The following is a 24573-nucleotide window of genomic DNA, read 5'->3' as shown; positions in this document are numbered from 1 at the left end:
CTGGCAGCATAAAACAACTACTTCCTAATGCAGACGACCATCATCATCATCCTTCATAGTTCCTCGCCGCGACAAAATCTTGAACAGTGATAGTAACAACTCATGAACTACATAATTTATAAAACTGAATAACACATATAAACTGTGCTTCTTCTTATAAATTCTGTTTTCTCTTCATCTTACGGAGGAAAATCTGCACTTCTAGCTCACAGAGCAAGAAGAAAATAAAATAGATCTCATACATGCGACAACACTCGCCAGAACATTTTTTTTCCTCTTCTTTCTCATACAAGATTGTGCCGACCCTTTCTCCTCGTGATGTCACTTTATGATGTGATTCCACACAGAGTCGGATGGACTCCTAAGGACGATACCGAAGCAACACGACCTTCTGCTTCGCTAGCATTTATGTACATAAACGAAAAAGCATGAACGTGATGAACGTAGTTACTGCATATGGGAAGAGGGCTCGCGTGTTCTCACTGTTGGCGGAGATAATGCATTATCCATTTCATTAGCTGTAAAATTTTCATTCTGTGAATTTTCAATAATTCATAACTACCTTCAACATGCCAAAATGCCTTTACAGAGCTGTATGTACCAAAGTCTTATCCACTCTTTCCCTTCATATTTCTACAATTCATGTAACTTCTGGCATGTAAACGGCAATATTATCAACATAATTAATATATGACAGTATGTTAATTTCTAAATTATTATCATGCAGATGTGTCCTATCTATCAATGAAGTGAATTGAGAGTGCTGCATCATTAAAAATGAACAAAACTCTCACAAAGAAACACATTTTCTTTTACACCTACCAAACACAACATACACGATTTGGACAGAAATACCAAATTTTTCCTTATTACAAATGCAATTTTCTGACTTTATGAAATATTGCCATTCACACATATTTACATTAACTGTTATTACATATTTGGTACCTCCATTTATATTTATTTTTCTGACGACCTTTCATTATATGTTCTGCTATAATCGAATGCATACTATGTACCTAATCTTATTATTTACACCCTGATTAAATTTACCAATTGTTCCTGTTCACGCTCAAAATTTTATTTTATAACATACTTAACGCTGATAGTGATCATAATTTCCTGTGTCATCACTAATGTACCTTGTCATAGAAATAAGATGAAGCCATTTCTCCAGAGTACATCCAGAAGTGGCAAGAAGATCCCGCATTAAATTAATATTGTTACTGAGCTTTCCTTGCGAACATAATTTTGTCTCCAATCAACTTATTTGTGTATTCTTTTCAAATTTTGAGGCCTACTAACTTAACTTTGGATTACTGTCACCACTGATATATTTTTTTAAGTGTTTTCCACAGTGTCACGTACATGTACGTCATGAAACTCGTACATGAGATGCTGCCAAAACTACCATAATTGCCACTTTTGGTTCGGTTCGCTTCGGAATACACGACAGAACAGTGCTACACTTCAATTAGTGTATTATTCTTCATAACGTACAGGCCCTGTTAATATGACACTACATGCAAGCCTACTGCCCTATGACGAATTGTGTTATATCCGGGGTGCAATCATTAATTCAGGGACTGGTCATTGTACATACTTATTGATATTTTTTTGTAAATAAAGAAATGGGCTTGCATCCTGGTAAACCCTATATCTTTTCAGGGGGAGGTGGCATGTCATGAGCTGGAAATATAATGAAAAACGCCACCAGTCCCCAGATGACGAGAGGTCGCAAGGAGAGTCTTGGTCAAGAGAGCTAAGCGCGAAGTGTGTTGCAAGTGAAAGTGTTAAGATGGTCCATTTAAAAAGTTTGTGTGAACCCACTGAGGACACTTTCGATGGACTGATACAGTGCCACGTTGTGACTCAGCTGAGGAACCACGAAGGAAACCAGGTACAGTGGTGACACTTGGATTTTATCATTATCAGTGTTTAGATATCTTGCTGGCTCGTGCGCAATCATCCTCCCTTGCTTGTGCGGACTCTATTAAATATTGATAAAGGGCAATTAGATTAATTTATTCCATACCCCATACACACATCCTCTCGCAGCCAAGCAGTTTAAGCCAGAGAATGGCTTAAATGTAACAACACTATCATATCTGTGACTGTAGATACTGCATTTATGGCATTATAGAGTTACTTTTTGATTGACGCTGAAGAAGCAAGAATGAAATATGGTATTGAAAGAGCCAGTCATCGAGAATCCAAAACTTTGCATGTTGTAAGTTTTTTCTTAATTAACACGTATTGACTACTTAAACTGTAACTGGCATGGCATGTTCCCTGGGACCCATGGGCTTTACAATGCTCTCAGTCTTAGAAGCAATAACATGTACATCCTTATCCTTTTCGGCAGCTTCATATTTAGGAATATTACGTAACCTGCGGGCACCACTTTTTATTTTAGTTTCAGAGCAATAGACACTCGTGGGGCCAACTGTAATTCGCAAGTTAAGTCTTGCGGCAAGGGACATGGTGAGAGAATCAGAGTTGATGATCTGTTTCTTAGTGAACATATCCTTGACATACTTGAATAAGTTGGTAGCGGAAGTGAATTATCAGATCTGGAGTCTGATAAAAGTTATAATGAAGTACTTATCTCTAATGACTATTGCTATGATCTATTAGCTCTTATCTCTCTTAACAGCGTGCTACAACACCAGGGATCACGGGTTCAAATCCAGGCCTGGGAATGGATCTTTGCAAGTGTTCATTCATCAATTTCATCATATCACAACAACTCCCCATCTTCGCAAATTAGCCAAAAGTGGCACAAGAAGTGAAGTAAAATAAAGCAAATCAATCAATCATTTTAAAATTGTGCAGAATCTTTTTTGTGATTGTTTTCCTTGGGTTATTACATGTATGTTCTGTGATAATTGAACAATTAAATGATTGTTTTTACCTTAGACACATTAAAATATACTTACAGAGCCATTTAAGAAAACAGACAGATTTTTGTAGTGTTATGTAAATTGAGTAATAAAAACCATAATAATGGAAATAGTGGACAAATGTTTATCATAATCACATAAAGAAGGTCCAAAATACAAGGGTAGTTCAAGGTTGACCGGGACTTTTATTTCTGCAGAGGAAATAGGTAGCAGAAGAAATACCAAACTATGTCAGTTTTTCAAAGTATTCTCCGTGTGCGCTAAGGCACCGTTGCCATCGTTCTGGCAGCTCCCGAATTCCTTTGGCGTAGAAAGAACTTGGTTGTTGTCGTAGCCACTGGAGGACATCGCTCCGCAGTGCTTCGTCTGTCGTGAATTTCTTCCCTCCCAGATGGTCTTTAAGGGATGCAAACAAATGATAATCACTGGGGGCTAAATCCGGACTGTAGGGGAGATGGGGCAGAACTTCCAAGCGCATGTCGGCCAGAGTTGTTGTTGTCACTTTGGCCGTGTGAGGGCGGGCATTGTCATGGAGAAGAATGACATTTCCAGACAACATCCCACGTCTTTTCTTGCGAATGGACTTTCGTACAGCACTACTCAACAATGTGGAGCAATACTGGGCATTAATTGTGCTCCCTTTGTCCAGAAAATCCACATGGATAACGCCCTTCATGTCCCAGAAGACACTTGCCATGATCTTTCCAGCGGACGGCTGCGTTTTGCTTTTCTTGGGGGGGGGGGGGGACCTTTATGCCGCCACTCCATGCTGCGTCTTTTGGTCTCTGGGGTTGAATTGTGCAACCATGTTTCATCACACGTGATGATGGATTGCAACAATTCATCACCTTCTGCTCGAAACCGATTCAGAAGCTGTTCACAGACCGTCCTGCATGTCCACTTCTGATCGAATGTCAGCTGGCAGGGAACCCACCTTGCACAGATTTTGCGGAAGCGTAAGTGGTCGTGAATGATTGTCTCTACACTCCCGACACTGATATTCACCTCGGCAGCAATATCCCACACTGTTACTCGCCGGTTCTCAAGAATCATTTGCTCAACACGTGCGATATTCACTGGTGTGACTGCAGTCGGGCGAATGTGTCCATGCGCTTCATTTGTCACCAGTTCCCGTCCTTCGCGAAACTGCTCACACCATTCGTACACTCTTGTCCGCGACATCGTTTGTTCACCATACTGTGCTTGCAATCGTCTGAAAATCTCAGCTGGTTTCACTTTCTCCTTCACGAGAAATTTGATTACACACCGCTGCTCCACAGCCACAGACACACTGCTTGCCGCCATGTTCGCTGCAACTGCTGCGCATTCGCGAAATACGTCATGCCGGGCGCTAGTTACTCGCGAAGGAATACATTACGTCACCCGCACGTTTCATCATGATCCGGCTATTCATAGATTTTTTACGTACGAAAATCCCGGTCAACCTTGAACGACCCTTGTACATAATAATTTGTGAAAAAGCTTGCTACGGTTTCGGTAACTTATGGAAATTGTGAATTCAAGGTGGTGGTCCATGGGACCACACTACTGCCCTTTATGTTACAATCTGGTACCATGCCAGTTACGGATTAAATGACCTAAAAAACACACAAGAAAACTTGTCCAGCAGTGTAAAAACAAAGGGCATTAAAATGGTGCAATCATACAAATAAAATCAAGGTGATATAATTTCTGAATTTCAATTCTTCCCCTCTAAATTTGAGAAGTATGAGTTTCATTGACAAGATTATTGACATAGGGTTAAGTTGTTTGAATAGTATATTTTTTAATTTATGATTTTGGATTAATAAGGAGTGAGATATTATAAAAACTGGTAAAATGTGTTCAAATTATGAATAATCTCAAACTCCTCAGCATTTTCTTTCAAGGAATAATGTTCAAGTTAAGTCCACTCTATGGAAAGATGTGCTAATTTGGGACTGAAACTACAGATTAACATGAGATCCGAAACACTATGTGCGACCACTGGGAATCAAACATGGAACACTTTGATTACAATGTGACAACCTTACCACTATGTCATAAGGGACACACACATTAAGTTTATTTTGTATACTCTGAAATATAAATTTTGGATTTAGTCATGGTCATGTAAACACACTGATACTGGAATATTAATTTCAAACAAACAAACAAAAAAGACTGTATCTGCAAAGTATCGAATTAGAACAGATTTGAGTTTTGCAGGGTGTAGTGCATAGGTATAGTTCTCATAGCTAAACTAGAGCAGTGATTCTGAACCTTTGCGAGATCATGGCATGGCAAACTCTATTCTTTAAAAGTCAATGCCTGAACTCAGTAGTTCCTACTTTTTACTTGCAAATATTTTTTTATATGTTTTACCATTATACATGAATAAATATGAGCCCTTGCAATTAAAATCTGATGAGTATGATAAATAATGAAATAATCATAAAGAGTAGTACTTCAATTTTGTTTAGGCTTGTTGAAAAATACATAATTAGGTTAGAATTGTGTCAACTATTTTATCTAAGGACTTGGAGTAGTTTTCCCTAACCAACATTCCTTATTTGGTAAGTCTTGATTATCATAAGCAAGTAGCACTTGAACACCAAGAAAATCCAATTAATACTATATGGGAAATCGTATATTGGAAAATTTATCACTACAGTTAATTTGATTTAAATTGATTGGTAGAAAACTGCCTGAGAAAAACCTCTCATAGGCCCATTAGTTGAAAAACAATTCACTAGAGTCTTTCGTAGGCAAAATGAAGACCTATGCAAAAATCTAATATTAATAAAGTTGGCTTACAATCAACGGGTTCCAGGTGTGATGCCCATTGGTGACATACAATGTTTCCTTGATTGACTGATTTTTGTTATTTAACATCACATTTATGTCAATTTAAGGTAACTGTGACAATGAGGATCAATGATGATATAAAATTGATGAAGGGACAGTCACAAAGAACAACCATGCCAAGGCAGGGATTCAAAAACAGGATCCCTCGTGACATACACTGATTCAGACCCCACTTTAAACTGTAGGCCCTACCCCAATTAGCCTTTCTGTGTATGAAGTGGATTAAAAAACCAAAGCCCGTGCAAAATGCATCACATATATATTCAACAAATATTATAAACACATGTTACTAACATACACCATAATTTTAATGAGAAATTCCTAAAAGGTATGAAAATCTACCATGAGAAAATCTGCTCATTTCTGACAATGTAACTTATCAGAACCAACAAAAACACACGGAATCAGCTTCCAACATGAGGTAACTTACACAGGTGAATAGACACACAAAATAATAGACCATGCTCATTACAGAGGGGAAAATTATAAGAAATATATTGATACACTCATACAAATAAGTTTGGAACTAATTTATAAGCAATTCAATGTATAACTAAATTTTAACCAGTCCTAAAGTAAGAAAAATTAAGCCATAATGCCAAAATTTTAGACATCAGTTATATTATTTTTCTTTTAAATAAAATGACCAGTAAATATGGAAAAACGTGACAAACGAAATACATGTACTGAAAGAAGTCTTTAAAGATTTAAAAAAAAACATACAAAATGCCAGTGGAGAATACCAAGCAGATGAACTTGGAAAACAAATTGTAAAACATAGGAGCTTTCATCATCTTAGATATCCTAAGAAACATGGTAAATCAAGAAATTCCCAAAACCTTATTATATCCTAATAACCTGAATCAGTACTATGTATCATCCTTTCCATGTGATGTTGACTACTACGAATTTGGCAGACACTACTGTTGTATTAAAAATTATGGATTATCAAGATTGGACTCCAATTAAATACAGGGTTTCCATGCTAGAGGGATCGAGAAATAAGTGATAATTTCTAGTGAACAGAATGTATTGGTAACAAACTTTTACTTTTACTTGATACAAAACTCACCGAGTTTCAGATGATGTTCAATGCAACTCGATATGTGCACCTTTGGTGGCTCTGCACACATCTAAATGGTATTCAACTTCCCGCCAAGTGTTCTCTAGCATTTGGGGAGTCACAAGCGCTACTGCATTTGTGATGCGGCCCATCAGTTCCTGCAAATTTCTTGGTCTGTCTCCTTGATAAACAACGTCCTTAATATATCCCCAGAAAAAAAAATCCAAAGGGGTCAAATCGGATGACCTGAGTGGCCAGGCAAGGGGTTCTTCTCTTCCGATCCACATATCGGGGAAACGTTCATCCAAGAAGTCACGCACCTGTCAATGATAATGGGCCGGTGCTCCATCTTGCTGGAAAATCGATCCTGGGGGAAATTGGTCTATGGCAAAGTTCTGCAACATGTCCAGATACACATGTCCTGTGACTGTAGCCTCTAAGAAGAAGAATGGTCCCATGACAGAGTTCCTCGTCAATCCACACCCGACATTCACTTTAGGCATGTCTCTCTCATGTTCTTGAATAACATGGGGAATCTCTCAACCCCATATCCGGCAGTTGTGCCTATTGATTTTGCCGCATAAATGAAAGGTTGCTTCATCCGAGAAAACAATCTTGTCCAGATACGAGTTGTCATTTTCAATTCGCAGAAGCATTTCAGCTGCAAAATGTGCCCTAAGCGGATGATCATTTGGCTTTATGTGGTGATGAAGCTCGATCTTGTAAGCAGTCAAATGGAGTCGCTTGTGTAAGACCTTGTGAATAGTCGATTTAGGAATTTGAAGTTCGGAACAAGCTCTTCGGATAGACTTCCTTGGACTCCTTGCAAATGCTGTTCTCACACGTTCGATTGTTGCCTCATTCACAGACACTTTCACATGTTTGCCTGTTTGCGGTAGAAAAGAACCTGTTTCTCGGAGTGTTCTCTCCCATTGGAGAATCGCTTTATGACCAGGTGGATCCACATTCCACGTACGACGAACACGGCTTTGAACCCGAGTAACAGATTTCTCTTCTGCTAGCCATAAGACGCACTGTATTTTCTGTTGCGGTGTCCACATGTTTTCCACTGCGCGATCGACTACTGATTGGCACCTGGCTTCCTTTCGAGACAAAAGCTATTGACGCGCATGCGCCACCGTGTAGCTGTCTGAAAACAGTGTTGCACAATCTCGGAGAGTTTCCCTTTCCTGTCATATGAAAAATACAGCAATATCCTTATCTGGTTTTAAATGGCGAGCATTTATTTCTCGATCCCTCTAGCGTGGACATGCTGTATTAACTAGTAGACCTACACAAAAAAAAAAAAGGTGTTGCATTCAAATTTTGCTTATTCAATTCTGCATTAATCTATTATTCTTCATTCAACTTCCATAGTGTGAAACATGTTTGACATTGCTTCAGATAAAGTTGACATGAATTTACATAAATTAGTTCCATTATCTTACTGATGTGAGATACTGGTTGAGTGTGGCAAAGGACAAATAATTACAAAGTTTGTCAGATGAATAGATTTGCCTCATTGTCTTCCTTGACATCCAATGTTTCAGGCTGCCCATTAGGAGGAAACTCAGACAAGAGGCCCTGTGTGAATTTTACATGCGCTAAGATCTAAAAATATGAATTTAACGTAATTTGACATAACGTGCAGGTTGTTCACAATCGCAGATGGTGAGAGTGGTGTAGCAGAATCGCTCTGTAAAAAAGTTAAATTTGTATTTGATTTCAAATGTTATAAATGCCTTAAAGTAGTTAAGAATGGCATATTATGTGATGTTTGTGACTCATGGTATCACTTTGACAACTGTTGTGAAATTAAGGAAGACAACGCTCCAATAAATTTATTGAATTTGTGAAAAGTGTACTGCCATTTTGGTGACTGAATCAGATACATATATTCGGATCCAACAAATCAAATTCCCCCAGATGAAATTGTTAATCTCAAGAAAATAGTGGAACTTTTAACAGAAGATTTGGAAAATATGAAGGCTGAAAATAATAAACCCAAAATCAAGCTATTAAACCAGGAGGTATTCACTGGACACTTAAACAAAAGTAATAACGCAAATGAGTTTACTTGGAGCAAAGGTATTCAAGGGAAGACAAATAAGACTCAAAAATATTAGAAACAAAAAGGACTTTACTTCAAATAACCTCTTTGACCTCTTGGAAGTGGAAGGATACTTCAAAAACTGACCATGTGCCTTTGATAAATAGGATATCTAAAAATCCTTCATCATGATCTAGATGTGGAGTGAATGACTAAAAGTTTATAGGTAAAGTGAACCTAATTAGTGATAGTCATGGAAAAAACTTAGCAGGTATAATCAAGGACAATCTAAAGGACATGCACGGGACTGGTAAAATAAGAGGCAAACCTAAATCAGGTTTTGGAAAACATTGACCAATCATGTAGAAGAATGAACTCGAATGACTTTAAAGTGATAACTGGGGGGAGCAATGATGCCTCAAAGAATTTAGAAGATGGTGCCACAAAAACTCTATAAAAAAATCTGACAAAGGAAACCCACACAAATGTAGTAGTGGTCAACTTACCATACAGATTAGATCTACCTGAATGGTCTGTAGTTAATGATGAAATAAGTCGAGTAAATGCAAAATATAAGACCATTTGTAAACATTTCAAATATGTATCAGTGGTGGATGTAAGTAAATTTAATAGGCAAGAGCATACAAGACATGGTCAACATTGAAATTGGACTGGGAAAAATAGGTTAAGTAAAGAAATTAGTGAGGTAATACTATATAATGAATAGAAATGTTTACAATAGGAAGGAAAGCAGAGCATTACCTGATATTTTATCACAACAGGGAAACAACTAGATCTAGGCAGGTTATGTAATAAAACTTGGCCTAGTTTCATGAAACAATCTTATAAATTTAATGCTGATGATATTTATATTAATAACACACCCTTAGATATTAATGGACAATACACAGTTGATGTTGTAGAGTATTGGTAAAGTACTTGCCTCATAAGTATAATCTTCCTAAGTTGATGAAGGAAATAGTGAAATGAACATCAAAAAGAAGTTAAAACAAGCAAGCAATGAAAGAAATTCCAAAAATAATGTCCTACACCAAAATATTCAGGGCTTAAATGGGAAAATTATTGAATTGGAAACTGTAATTTATAATGAAAAATGTGATATTCTTTGTTTGTTCGAGCATTGGTTAAAGTGTGAAAAAATGAAGAGTGCACACTTGCCTGGTTATAAAATGGCCGCAAGATGCTGTAGATCTAAATATAATACGGGAGGTACATGTATTTTTGTAAGAAAGGAAATGGCTACTGACGAACTTAAACTTGATCACTATCATCAGGAAAAAGATTTTGAATGTTGGGGTATTGTAATTGATTCCCTTGACCTATTAGTATTAGTAATTTAGAGAACTCCTGACAGCAATATTAATGTCATTTTTCATAATTTTATAAAAGTTATGGATTATCTGACAAAAAGAATCATAAATTAATTATATGTGGAGATTTAAATATTGATTTTTTTAGTTAAGCATACCCAAACTAAAAATATGAATAATTTATCAAAACAATTCAAATTAAATGCTATAATTGACAAACCAACTAGGATCACAATTACTTCTCAAACATGTATAGATCAAATAATCACTAATATTACCAAAAGTGATTGCATATCAAGTATAGGTGAACCTGGACTGCCTGACCTTAATATCAAAAACTTGAAATTAATAATCTTAACCTAAAAACCAACAAGAACAAAATTAATAAGGAAGCTATATATACCAATAAAATAAATTTTAGTGTAGAATATATTAATTATTTTAACAAACTTTTAAAATCTGAAACTTGGGAAGATGTGTACAGAGCCCAATCTGTCAATGACACATTTTAATGGTTTCATAAATATATTCCAGTACAACTTTGAATTAGCCTTTGCTGCAAAACTATATAGAAATAAGAAATCTCCAATTAAAAAATGGATAACACAAGGAATTAGAATATCATGTGAAATGAAAAAAATGTTGTATAGGCTTATTAAAGTAAATGCCGACCTTATTTTAAGGAGTATTTTAGATCCTATAAAAAAACTTACAAACAGGTAATTGCTGCAGCAAAGAAATATGAATATGATAAATTAATTGTCACTTCAAGTAATAAAGGTAAAGCTATGTGGAATATTATTAAACAAGAATCCGGAATGATATATATGATAAATATCTAATTAATAAAATACTAGTGGCAAATGAAGAAATAACTCAACCCAAAAAATTAGCTGGAAACTTCAATTCCTTCTTTATAAATCAAATTGATAAATAGTCCAACAACTTCCTGCACATAAAAATAGTTATCAAGGAATTAAAACTAATAATCACTCTAAGTTTATATATCCTGTAACTGGACACGAACTTCATTCTCTCATAAATGCTAAAAAAAAAAAAAGTAAAGTGCTCCCCTGTGCATAGCACCAGACCATGAAGGCGTATAGGGGGTGTGGGGGTAACGCCCCACACTTTCTTGATCCCGGTCATGAGTGGGGGTGATGTGATCAGCATCACGCCCCTGACCGCCTTTACCCCCCAGGGTTTCCCCCAGGTACCCATGTTATTCGATGCTGGGTGGGCGCCGGGGCCGCTTCCATCGTTAGAAAAGTTCCCGGATTTGAACCAGCCGGGGATCAAACCCGGGACCTTGAGCATGGTAGTCAGACGCGTTACCGACTGAGCCACCGCGGCTAATATGAAGAAAAGTACAGGATACGAAGGGATACCAGATGTTATAACTAAAAAATGTTACCACAATATCTTAAAAGTGCTTACCTTTTCATGTATTTAATCCTTTAGAGCTGGAGTTTCCCAGACAAGCTTAAATTATCAAGAGTTATACCTATTTATAAAAAGGGTAACACTTGAAGTATTCATAATTATAGACCAATATCACTATTATCATGGTTAGATAAAATCCTAGGAGTGATGCATAAAAGATTGAGACTTTCTTACCTAATTTAATATAATTACATCTAGTCAGAATGGATTCATAGAAATAAGTCGACAGAAACTGCACTTTATGAATTTATTTCTAATAATTTACATTCGATGGACTCAAAATTATATACTGTGAATATTTTCCCAAAAATTATCCCAAACCTATACTAAAAATTAATAATCATATTATTAAATGTGTACAACATACAACATTTTTAGGGTGTTGTTGATGAAAATATTAAATGGAATACTCATGCTGATGTATTACTTTCCAAACTAAGTTCAGTTTGTTATGGACTAAGGTATTAAGTAAAGTATGCAGTAAAGAAACCGTTCTAACTGCTTATCATGCAAACTTTCACTCAAGATTGAGACATGGGATTATGTTTTGGGGAAACACACCTGGTGCCAAACAGTTGTTTATTTTACAAAAAAAAAAGAGTTGTTAGAATAATAATTGGTGCCAATTATCATGAATCGTGTGCACCGGTGTTTTGAAGCCTAAAGATTTTACCATTACTATGTTTGTGTATATATATATGAAGTATTAATATTTCTGAATTTAAATGTGAAGTAGATGGTTAAGTGTAAGAAAAGGCTTGTGCCTTAACTTCGCCATCCAAAAGAAGAAGTAAATAAATAAATAAATAAATAAATAAATATTTTCAACCTTATATGAAATAGAAGTGCACATTCATATGGAACAAGAAAGAAAGATGACATTCATTTTAAAAGCCACAGTACATCTACATTTAATAAGTGTGTTTACTTTCATGGATATAAACTGTACAACCATTTGTCTAAGAAACTGAAAGACTGTTCACTGAACATATTTAAAATCAACTTAAAAGTATACTTATATATCATTGTTTTTATTCGGCTGAGGAAATTTTTCAAATCAAATTTGACTAATAATATTAATTATCAATTGTTATATATATTTTGTATTAGTAATGTATATAATATGTAATACATCGTAATGTAACATGTCTTTTTCCTATACCAATCTTGTAATTAATGTTACATGTATGGTTCTTACAGGAAATAAATCTGGGAAGCTGTCATATATTTAACACCACACTGGTCTCGATATCTATATTCCCTGATGATGAGAGCAATGTATGTGCCTGAAACGTTGGAAGCTAACTCCAATCTAACCTGGTTGGTAACCCGAGAACACCTGTTCGAAGGAAATAAATCTATCTATCTATAGCAACCTTTTTGGGGTGGGGCATGGCCTTAATACAATATAATCGTGAGAAAAAGAGGTGCTTAATTTCTGGTGTTTTCCAAATGAGTGTTTACTTTAAAATGTTATTTAAAAAAAAAAAAAGATGTGCTCCGATCATGGTAAAATTTGAATGCATTCCAGGTAGAAAGGTTTTAAATACAATTCTTGATATTCAGATTTTTCTAACTTGTTGCAAAAGGCTCATCAATTTTGTGAAATAACTTATTCTGGTATGAATTTACAATATCGACATTTCCCCAATTTCATTCATATTTTGCATACTCAATAATGTAGGGCTCCCAATCATGAATCTGGAGTTAAAATTTGGAGCTCGCATGGAAAAATTGTACAATATTGTGAAGTAGTAAAGTTTTGCTTTGAAAAAAAAAACACTTTAAAACGTCATAATTTCGTTAATAATTTGAATACTTACTAATAATGGAGTCCTGATAACAAATCTGCAGTTAAGATTTGGTGCTCACATGTAGAAATTGTAGAATAACGTGAAGAAGTTGTGAAATAACTTTATCAATTACCACGATGAATATCTACACTAGTCAATTTATGTTGGGTTAATATTAATAATATGGTGGTATTCATTCATAAATATTAAGTGATACGAAAATGCACGGGCACGGATAGCCCCACCAACCATGCACGGTCAGATTAGGCTAACAGTTAAAATTTGAAGTCTCAGTAAAAAAAAAAAAGGAATATATATATATTCACTCGTCTTGAGATCGTTCGCTGCGGGACGGCGTAGGTTCGAATCTGGCTCTGGTCGGAATTAATTCGGCCTACGTATAGGGCCGGTGGCAACCCACCATCGTGAGGAAATTGGGAAGCTCCGAGTGAGTGAGCGTAACCCGATTGAGAAGACCTGCAATGGCTGGGGGCTCGTCGGGCTGATCCCCAGACACTCCAATACTGGTCTAAGATCTCCACGCTACAACAGGTGACGGAAGAACAGTGTGGGAGGGAGACCAGCAGTCGGTAGGTAAGCCAAGGCCCTCACGGGCTGTAGAGCTATGGGTTATTATATATTTCATTTTCTAGATATTCGAAACACAAAATCTTCCGATAAACATTGCTTTCCTTGATATATCTAGGGTGTCTGTTGCTATCACAGAACCACTTATTTTGCAAGTTCAACACGTGAGCGGCAATTTTTAACTGCAGATTCCTACATTATTGAGTATGCGAAGTATGAACGAAATTGGGGAATTGTCTGGTATTGTAAAATCGCTCCCTTCTTCTTAGCATTGGTTAATCCCACAAGTTCGATCTTCATTTAGAAGCTCCATGCAGCTGCTTTTGAAATTAATTAACATTGTCAAACCGATTTTGTGCCACGAAATTGGAACTTATCGTAAAGTATTGACCACTGTTTATGTATTAAAAAAATATATATATATTGATGTTGAAAAAATCTAAAAAATTACCTCACGCAAGCATGCACACTGTGCATTCTCCATTGATAGATGGAACAACAAGTATTGTGGTAAAAATTTACTATCCTTCGGACACCTCTAATTTTTTCGTTTCGTCAATTTTTGACATTCGTACTTACGTATCTGCATCGCAGAACACTCCTGAAGGTGTATCAATGTTGTTTTGATGAAATTAATTGCAATTTTTTACATTACCAGTACGTCTTTCTGATAGGCCTTTTCGCTTGCCTGAGACGAACTAACCTAACCACGCGCCAATGGTTCGTGGGGCTAGCGCCAATGGTTTGCAATTATTTCCAATTTCCAGATCCTGATACTAACATGACACCAAATTTTAACTATGTTTCCTAACCTAACAGAACTAACCTAATCATGTGCCAATGGTTCGTGGGGCTAGCGCCAATGGTTCGCAATTATTTCCAATTTCTAGATCCTGATACTAACATAACACCAAATTTTAACTATGTTTCCTAACCTAACAGAACTAACCTATCCACGTGCCAATGGTTCGTGGGGCTAGCGCCAATGGTTTCCTTTCTTCACTACCCCATGTTCAATTAGAAAATCCACTGGATCCTCCACACCCGGTACAAACTTCACCACGCATCCAGGACACGTCATGCAAACGCAGACAGTTCGAAACACTGGATACCCAATGAACATGAACAAAACACTATCATGACGCGTGATGGTGTAAGACGGTGTACGCGCCAAACGCTATTCTCCGTCGGAGAATTAATTTTCAATGAACATGAATTTCAGCTATGAAACATTCCCACATCGCACAAAACACCTTCTCGATGTTTGACAATGCTACAGGAACTTATTATGGTAAGTAGTTTCTTCTGTAAAAATAAAAAAATATGTCCGAAGGATAGTAAACAAGTACCCGAATCGGTTGTAAAAAACCAGAGTACACGTCTGGAAATTTAAAAAAAAAGGAGATTGAATTTTTTTTTTATATATATATATAGGTGTATATGAGTAGTTTTACAAACGAAAATGTCATTGTTTCCAACCACACCGTTGGTTTACAAGAAAATGATTTATCATGTTCAATTCTAGTACGAACCCTATTTTTTCGATGAATTTAGGGGTGAAATGAGTGCTAATGGAACCTAACCTAACCTCGTGGGGCTGGCTACCCGTGGATGGTTTTTGGGGCTACCCATCGATGGTTTTTGGGGCTAACGTCAATGGTTTGTGGGGCTACCGGTGTATGGTTTTGGGGGCTAATGAACAATGTTTCATCAAAATGTACAATTTCCAGACGTGACCCCCGGTTTTTACAACAGATTCGTGATTAGGAGGCCAGGTACTATTATCGTATGGGTGAAACACCTACGAATCATATATTTCGGACTTCTTTACATTGCTAACGCGTTGCGGAACATTTCTTCAGGCGAAATAATGCATTTCTAACTAAGATAATGTTTATTTTCTCTATTTACGAGTACTTACTGTTACTTGTTGTTTCGAATCTGTAACACATTATGGCCATGATAGCATACTGGTTTAGGGGGCGTTCTGAGAGTGTTTTGTCGATTTATGCAGTGGTGCAGCCTCGTTCACCGGAAAATATCTACTTTCGTGCCCCTATTTGAAATTATGCTAATACGTCGCATTTACGTGTAGAACTTGTAAAATAATCTTGCGATTTACCACGTTCATTGTCCATACACAGCAATTCGGAACCATCTTTCTTTCGCAATTCGGAACCATCTTTCTTTCGCAATTCGTTAATGGTCTTCCTTTACGCACAACTCTCTTGCAACCTTGAATATTGAGGTCAGACGAGGAATGCCTACGTGGTTAGGTTAGGCCTGTTAGGTTAGGTTCCATTAGTATACATACAAAGAAAAAATAATATTTTCGCTAAGAGATGCGTTACCTTTGTATTGCCTAACATGAAAAAGGTCTCTCCTGTGACGTCAGAACACAATGTTGCTAGAGTGTTGTGCGATAAGTGACACCTATTCGGGTCGGAACCATCTTTCTTTCGAAATTGGTTAATGCTCTTCCTTTACGCACAACCATCTTGCAACCTTGAATATTGACGTCAGACGAGGAATGCCTACATGGTTAGGTTAGGCCTGTTAGGTTAGGTTCCATTAGCATAGATACAAAGAAAAATTATTATTTTCGCTAAGAGACGTGTTAGCTTGTATTGCCTAACATGAAAAAGATCTTTCCTGTTACTTCAGAACACAATGTTGCTACAGTATTGTGCGATAAGTGACACCCATTCGGGTCGGAACCATCTTTCTTTTGTAATTCGTTAATTCTCTTCCTTGCAACCTTGAATATTGACGTCAGACGAGGAATGCCTACGTGGTTAGGTTAGGCCTGTTAGGTTAGGTTCCATTAGCATAAATACAAAGAAAAATTGTAAAAACAGCTCTCTCCTGTGACGTCGGAACACAATGTTGTGCGATAAGTGACACCCATTCGGGAAAAATGGCTTGTTTCGAACTCGACAGGTGGTTCTAGTGAAAACACGGCGAGGCTGAAACACTGGCTACGGGGTTGCATTGTCTTAACACACGGAACATTGCACTCTCATGCAAAAAGCAAATGGCGTGAGCAGAAACAGCGTGTCGGACAGAGATTTTCGCAGAAAACAACACGCATTCACATTAAAATGGATCAAATCTACATTCAGGAACTTCCAAAACGCTCAAGAAAATGATTTCCGTAAGTACTTTCTCCTGTAAATTTGAAGGAATCCGTTTTACCCATACGATAATGTTACCAAAACTGTTTGTATGTACAGTAAAATAGCGAAAGAACACGCAGAAAATGGTACTAATTTACTATCCTTCGGACACATTTATTTACTTTTACAGAAGAAACTACTTACCGTAATTAGTTCCTGTAGCATTGTCGAACATCAGGAAGGTGTTTTGTGTGATTTGGGAATGTTTCAGAGCTGAAATTCATGTTATTCGTTGAAAATCAATTCTTCGACGGAGATAGCGTTTGGCCCGTACATCTGCGTATACCATGAAGTTCGTACACCTTCATACACCATCACCTTCATACACCGTCGTGACTATCATGACGCGTCGTGATTGTGTTTTGTTGGTATCCAGTGTTTCGAACTGCCTGCGTTTGCGACGAGAGTTAGAACTGTGGATCGAGGGTTTGGAGAATGACGTGTGGTGGGTGTGTTGTAAAGTTTGTGCCGGGTGTGGACAAACGATTGGCGCTAGCCGCACGAACCATTGGCGCGTGGATAGGTTAGTAGGGCCACGCAAAGGTTTCAATAGTTAAAAAGATAGCCCCCGGAACCATTGGCGCTAGCCCCACAAACCATTGGCGCGTGGATAGGTTAGTAGGCAACGCAAAGGTTTCAATAGTGAAAAAGATAGCCCCACGAACCATTGGCGCTAGCCCCACGAACCATTGGCGCGTGGATAGGTTAGTAGGCCACGCAAAGGTTTCAATAGTGAAAAAGATAGCCCCACGAACCATTGGCGCTAGCCCCACGAACCATTGGCGCTAGCCCCACAAACCATTGGCACGTGGATAGGTTAGTAGGCCACGCAAAGGTTTCAATAGTGAAAAAGATAGCCCCACGAACCACTGGCGCTAGCCCCACGAACCATTGGCGCGTGGATAGGTTAGTAGGCCACGCAAAGGTTTCAATAGTGAAAAAGATAGCCCCACGAACCATTGGCGCTAGCCCCACGAACCATTGGCGCTAGCCCCACGAACCATTGGCACGTGGATAGGTTAGTAGGCCACGCAAAGGTTTCAATAGTGAAAAAGATAGCCCCACGAACCATTGGCGCTAGCCCCACGAACCATTGGCGCTAGCCCCACAAACCATTGGCGCAAGGATAGGTTAGTAGGCCACGCAAAGGTTTGAATAGTGAAAAAGATAGCCCAACGAACCATTGGCGCTAGCCCAACAAACCATTGGCGTGTGGATAGGTTAGTAGGCCACGCAAAGGTTTCAATAGTGAAAAAGATAGCCCCACGAACCATTGGCACTAGCCCCACGAACCATTGGCGCTAGCCCCACAAACCATTGGCACGTGGATAGGTTAGTAGGCCACGCAAAGGTTTCAATAGTGAAAAAGATAGCCCCACGAACCATTGGCGCTAGCCCCACAAACCATTGGCATGTGGATAGGTTAGTAGGCCACGCAAAGGTTTCAATAGTGAAAAAGATAGCCCCACGAACCATTGGTGCTAGCCCCACGAACCATTGGCGCTAGCCCCACAAACCATTGGCGCGTGGATAGGTTAGTAGGCCACGCAAAGGTTTCAATAGTGAAAAAGATAGCCCACGAACCATTGGCGCTAGCCCCACGAACCATTGGCGCTAGCCCCACGAACCATTGGCGCGTGGATAGGTTAGTAGGCCACGCAAAGGTTTCAATAGTGAAAAAGATAGCCCCACGAACCATTGGCGCTAGCCCCACGAACCATTGGCGCTAGCCCCACAAACCATTGGCGCGTGGATAGGTTAGTAGGCCACGCAAAGGTTTCAATAGTGAAAAAGATAGCCCCACGAACCATTGGCGCTAGCCCCACGAACCATTGGCGCGTGGATAGGTTAGTAGGCCACGCAAAGGTTTCAATAGTGAAAAAGATAGCCCCACGAACCATTGGCGCTAGCCCCACGAACCATTGGCGCTAGCCCCACGAACCATTGGCACGTGGATAGGTTAGTAGGCCACGCAAAGGTTTCAATAGTGAAAAAGATAGCCCCACGAACCATTGGCGCTAGCCCCACGAACCATTGGCGCTAGCCCCACGAACCATTGGCGCTAGCCCCACAAACCATTGGCACGTGTATAGGTTAGTAGGCCACGCAAAGGTTTCAATAGTGAAAAAGATAGCCCCACGAACCATTGGCGCTAGCCCCACAAACCATTGGCGTGTGGATAGGTTAGTAGGCCACGCAAAGGTTTCAATAGTGAAAAAGATAGCCCCACGAACCATTGGCGCTAGCCCCACGAACCATTGGCGCTAGCCCCACAAACCATTGGCGCGTGGATAGGTTAGTAGGCCACGCAAAGGTTTCAATAGTAAAAAAAATAGCCCCACGAACCATTGGCGCTAGCCCCACAAACCATTGGCGTGTGGATAGGTTAGTAGGCCACGCAAAGGTTTCAATAGTGAAAAAGATAGCCCCACGAACCATTGGCACTAGCCCCACTAACCATTGGCGCTAGCCCCACAAACCATTGGCACGTGGATAGGTTAGTAGGCCACGCAAAGGTTTCAATAGTGAAAAAGATAGCCCCACGAACCATTGGCGCTAGCCCCACGAACCATTGGCGCGTGGATAGGTTAGTAGGCCACGCAAAGGTTTCAATAGTGAAAAAGATAGCCCCACGAACCATTGGCGCTAGCCCCACGAACCATTGGCGCTAGCCCCACAAACCATTGGCACGTGGATAGGTTAGTAGGCCACGCAAAGGTTTCAATAGTGAAAAAGATAGCCCCACGAACCATTGGCGCTAGCCTCACGAACCATTGGCGCGTGGATAGGTTAGAAGGCCACGCAAAGGTTTCAATAGTGAAAAAGATAGCCCCACGAACCATTGGCGCTAGCCCCACGAACCATTGGCGCTAGCCCCACGAACCATTGGCGCGTGGATAGGTTAGTAGGCCACGCAAAGGTTTCAATAGTGAAAAAGATAGCCCCACGAACCATTGGCGCTAGCCCCATGAACCATTGGCGCTAGCCCCACGAACCATTGGCGCTAGCCCCACAAACCATTGGCGCAAGGATAGGTTAGTAGGCCACGCAAAGGTTTGAATAGTGAAAAAGATAGCCCCACGAACCATTGGCGCTAGCCCCACAAACCATTGGCGTGTGGATAGGTTAGTAGGCCACGCAAAGGTTTCAATAGTGAAAAAGATAGCCCCACGAACCATTGGCACTAGCCCCACGAACCATTGGCGCTAGCCCCACAAACCATTGGCACGTGGATAGGTTAGTAGGCCACGCAAAGGTTTCAATAGTGAAAAAGATAGCCCCACGAACCATTGGCGCTAGCCCCACAAACCATTGGCGTGTGGATAGGTTAGTAGGCCACGCAAAGGTTTCAATAGTGAAAAAGATAGCCCCACGAACCATTGGCGCTAGCCCCACGAACCATTGGCGCTAGCCCCACAAACCATTGGCGCGTGGATAGGTTAGTAGGCCACGCAAAGGTTTCAATAGTGAAAAAGATAGCCCCACGAACCATTGGCGCTAGCCCCATGAACCATTGGCGCGTGGATAGGTTAGTAGGCCACGCAAAGGTTTCAATAGTGAAAAAGATAGCCCCACGAACCATTGGCGCTAGCCCCACGAACCATTGGCGCTAGCCCCACAAACCATTGGCACGTGGATAGGTTAGTAGGCCACGCAAAGGTTTCAATAGTGAAAAAGATAGCCCCACGAACCATTGGCGCTAGCCCCACGAACCATTGGCGCGTGGATAGGTTAGTAGGCCACGCAAAGGTTTCAATAGTGAAAAAGATAGCCCCACGAACCATTGGCGCTAGCCCCACGAACCATTGGCGCGTGGATAGGTTAGTAGGCCACGCAAAGGTTTCAATAGTGAAAAAGATAGCCCCACGAACCATTGGCGCTAGCCCCACGAACCATTGGCGCTAGCCCCACGAACCATTGGTGCTAGCCCCACAAACCATTGGCGCAAGGATAGGTTAGTAGGCCACGCAAAGGTTTGAATAGTGAAAAAGATAGCCCCACGACCATTGGCGCTAGCCCCACAAACCATTGGCGTGTGGATAGGTTAGTAGGCCACGCAAAGGTTTCAATAGTGAAAAAGATAGCCCCACGAACCATTGGCACTAGCCCCACGAACCATTGGCGCTAGCCCCACAAACCATTGGCACGTGGATTGGTTAGTAGGCCACGCAAAGGTTTCAATAGTGAAAAAGATAGCCCCACGAACCATTGGCGCTAGCCCCACAAACCATTGGCATGTGGATAGGTTAGTAGGCCACGCAAAGGTTTCAATAGTGAAAAAGATAGCCCCACGAACCATTGGCGCTAGCCCCACAAACCATTGGCGCGTGGATAGGTTAGTAGGCCACGCAAAGGTTTCAATAGTGAAAAAGATAGCCCACGAACCATTGGCGCTAGCCCCACGAACCATTGGCGCTAGCCCCACGAACCATTGGCGCGTGGATAGGTTAGTAGGCCACGCAAAGGTTTCAATAGTGAAAAAGATAGCCCCACGAACCATTGGCGCTAGCCCCACGAACCATTGGCGCATGGATAGGTTAGTAGGCCACGCAAAGGTTTCAATAGTGAAAAAGATAGCCCCACGAACCATTGGCGCTAGCCCCACAAACCATTGGCGCGTGGATAGGTTAGTTGATTAGGTTGGGATACATAGTTAAAATTTGGTGTCAGAACGCGAAAAATAAAGTTAAAAAGAAATAGATTTGATTAAGTTTGTCGACGGGCTTTTCTTGGGTTCCGAAGGTTGAAACACTGCATAACAATTGAAAATCGAGAAAAAACAAGGCCGATGCGTCATTCCTACGCGTTATTATTTACGAAGGTGTCCGCGCCATGTTGTGTGTGAGGCAAACGGAAAGGTAGGAGGAAGTAGTAGTCGTAAAGTGAAAAATTGCTCTTACTTTCATCAAACCAACGTCAATACACGTTCAGGAATGTTCCGCGAAGCAGATACGTAAGTTTGAATGTCAAAAATTTGGCAAAAGAGAAGCCGGACGCGCAATTATGTAGGAAGGTGTACTCGCGATATTGTGTCTCAGGCAAGGGAAAACACCTACCAGAAAGACGTTCTGGTAATGTGAAAAATTGCAATTAATTTCATCAAAACAACGTTAATACACCTTCAGGAATGTTCCGCGAAGCAGATACGTAAGTATCAATGTCAAAAATTGACGAAACCAAAAAAATAGAGGTGTCCGAAGGATAGTAAATTTTTACCCAGAAAATAACTACCAAACCTAACAATCATTACCTAACTACATAAAATTACTATATCTGCTGTTGTGGAAAGTCGTTTTGGGGTGCTATATTCACTTGCATGAAACCTTCGAGCTCTTCTGCTTCCCCGTAAAGACAAACACTTCATATACCATACAAAATATTTCAATTGAAACATGTACGTACAACGATAACGCGTAATTACTACCCTCACGACCAATTCTTAAAATTATTCATATACGTACCTTGAAATGATAACAGTTTCCGTTCCGTGTTTACATGCAAGGGCGAAATGTGTCAAGTGCGTCAAGCAGTGTTGCCAATCTCCGAATGCAGGCTTTCCCTTTTACCAGTGTAAAATTTCCCTTTTTCGACCTACATTTCCCTCGATTTTCAAAACATATCTGAAGCTGTATCTTTGTATTACTATAACTGTTAATCAGGACCGTATAGGGGTGTAGTGGGTTCAAATCCCCCATTGAATAAAATACTAGAAACTGATCATAGTTTCATAATATAATTATCCTAAAATAGACATTTGAATTTTAAAATAAAACACTAATGTATTGAAAAAATCCCCAAACCCAAAAAAAAAAATCGTCTGCGGCGCAATGATTGTCGGACTTTCAAACCCACCCATTGTCAAAGCTTAGCTAGGGGCCTTATGTTAATATTTTTGTTTTGACGCCTGTTTTGCCTGAGGAACAAACTTTATTATTATTATTATTATTATTATTATTAAATATTTATGAAAATCGTAAAAGTGTGAAGTAATGGGCAGATATTCTCGAACAAGAGAAGATAACAGGGGCGCATCGAATTTTGTACTTTCGCATGCTTTTCCAGATCACTTTTTCCGAAATTTAAAACAACATCTCATACTATGCACCTACACCATAGAAAAGTTAGGTAATAGAAGTGGAAGCTACATTTAAACCTCGCTGCGCTTTGAAATTGCATTTCCATCGGTGGCCAGTAGATGGCGCGGCCGTCTTCTTTTGCTGTTTCCAGCACAAATTGGGGGGAGAGCTCTTTCGGTGACAGTCACGTGGGTTTCAAACGTCCTTATTGGTCAGATCTCTTGTATCCCAGCAAGGCTGTTACCAATGGCAAGGGCTTTCTTTTTCGCTGGTTCCCTTCCAAGCACTGCTGTTAGGGGTGGGGTGAAGAGATGGGATGGGTGATGCGTTTCCGCCACCGAAAAGTTCTTCGGAATCTTTTACTCGAAAGTAAGGTTGCCTTTCCTATGCAACTAACAGATTATTTGAGTGTTTATTTGAAGGCGAAATTGGGAATGTAAAATGTAGGCATTTTCAACTGGCGCCTGAATTTTCAAATTCAGTTCTCAAAAAACTTTTTTTTAAAAAATATTTCAACTTCGCTTCTGGAAATTTCCATTACCACTTTTGAAATAACGAGTACAGTGTGTGGGCCTCCCCGATGGCGCAGTGGTAGCGCCGTCGCCTTGTAATCAAGTGGTTCCGGGTTCGATACCCGGTGGAGCTACAAGTGGTTCGGATCCCACTTTAAACTGTAGGTCTAGTCCCGATTGGCCTGAGCAAAAAGAAAAAAATAATAACTCATAACTGAAGTACAAACTGGGGGCGGCGAATTCCATGCACCGGCGCAACAATCATTTCTTGACTGCAACAATCTATACTCGACCTCGCCGCACAAGAAATGAAAATGAACTGAATAACGTGAAATTCAAATAATTTTTGTTTCACTTTGCTCGAAATAAAATCGTTTCTTTAAGATAGGGTGACCATTCGTCTCGTTTTGACCGGGAGAGTCCCGTTTCATAGGCGTGTCCCAGTTGTCCCGTCGATATTATACAAGAAACACTATTTGTCCCGTTTTTTAAAAGTCTAGGAATTAGCTTGAAAACCAAGTCTAAATTTGAGAGATTCTTAAAAAGAATGACTTTCTGTGTCTTGGCGGATATTCAAATGTCAAATCCCGCGTTTTGTGTTAGATATTAATATGTGATGCAACTTTTTCGGGGAGCTTTATTAACGGTTAGTAAAGAATAAACTTGTTCTCAAGAAGATTGGTCCTTCTGCAAAATACTTCTGGCATAGTAGTCATACCGAGATTATAAAAATTAATAGCTCTTGACAACGAGAGATCATATTTTACATAGATATTGTTCATGATGTATC

The 24573-nt window shown here is 39.7% G+C and overlaps 1 protein-coding gene across 1 annotated transcript in view; it reads right to left on the bottom strand.

The window, feature by feature from the left end:
• Positions 1 to 22706, bottom strand: part of LOC145996895 (uncharacterized) — a 53884-nt gene extending 31178 nt beyond the window's left edge. The window contains exon 1 of the mRNA XM_083133455.1: positions 22657 to 22706. The gene's annotated coding sequence lies outside the window, so the exon portion shown is untranslated. The remainder of the gene's footprint in view (positions 1 to 22656) is intronic.
• Positions 22707 to 24573: the final 1867 nt, after the last annotated feature.

The sequence above is a fragment of the Lepisma saccharinum genome, chromosome 13 (genome assembly GCF_977018435.1).
Source record: "Lepisma saccharinum chromosome 13, izLepSacc3.1, whole genome shotgun sequence".
Classification (NCBI taxonomy): domain Eukaryota; kingdom Metazoa; phylum Arthropoda; class Insecta; order Zygentoma; family Lepismatidae; genus Lepisma; species Lepisma saccharinum.
This window is presented reverse-complemented; position numbering and strand designations above follow the sequence as displayed.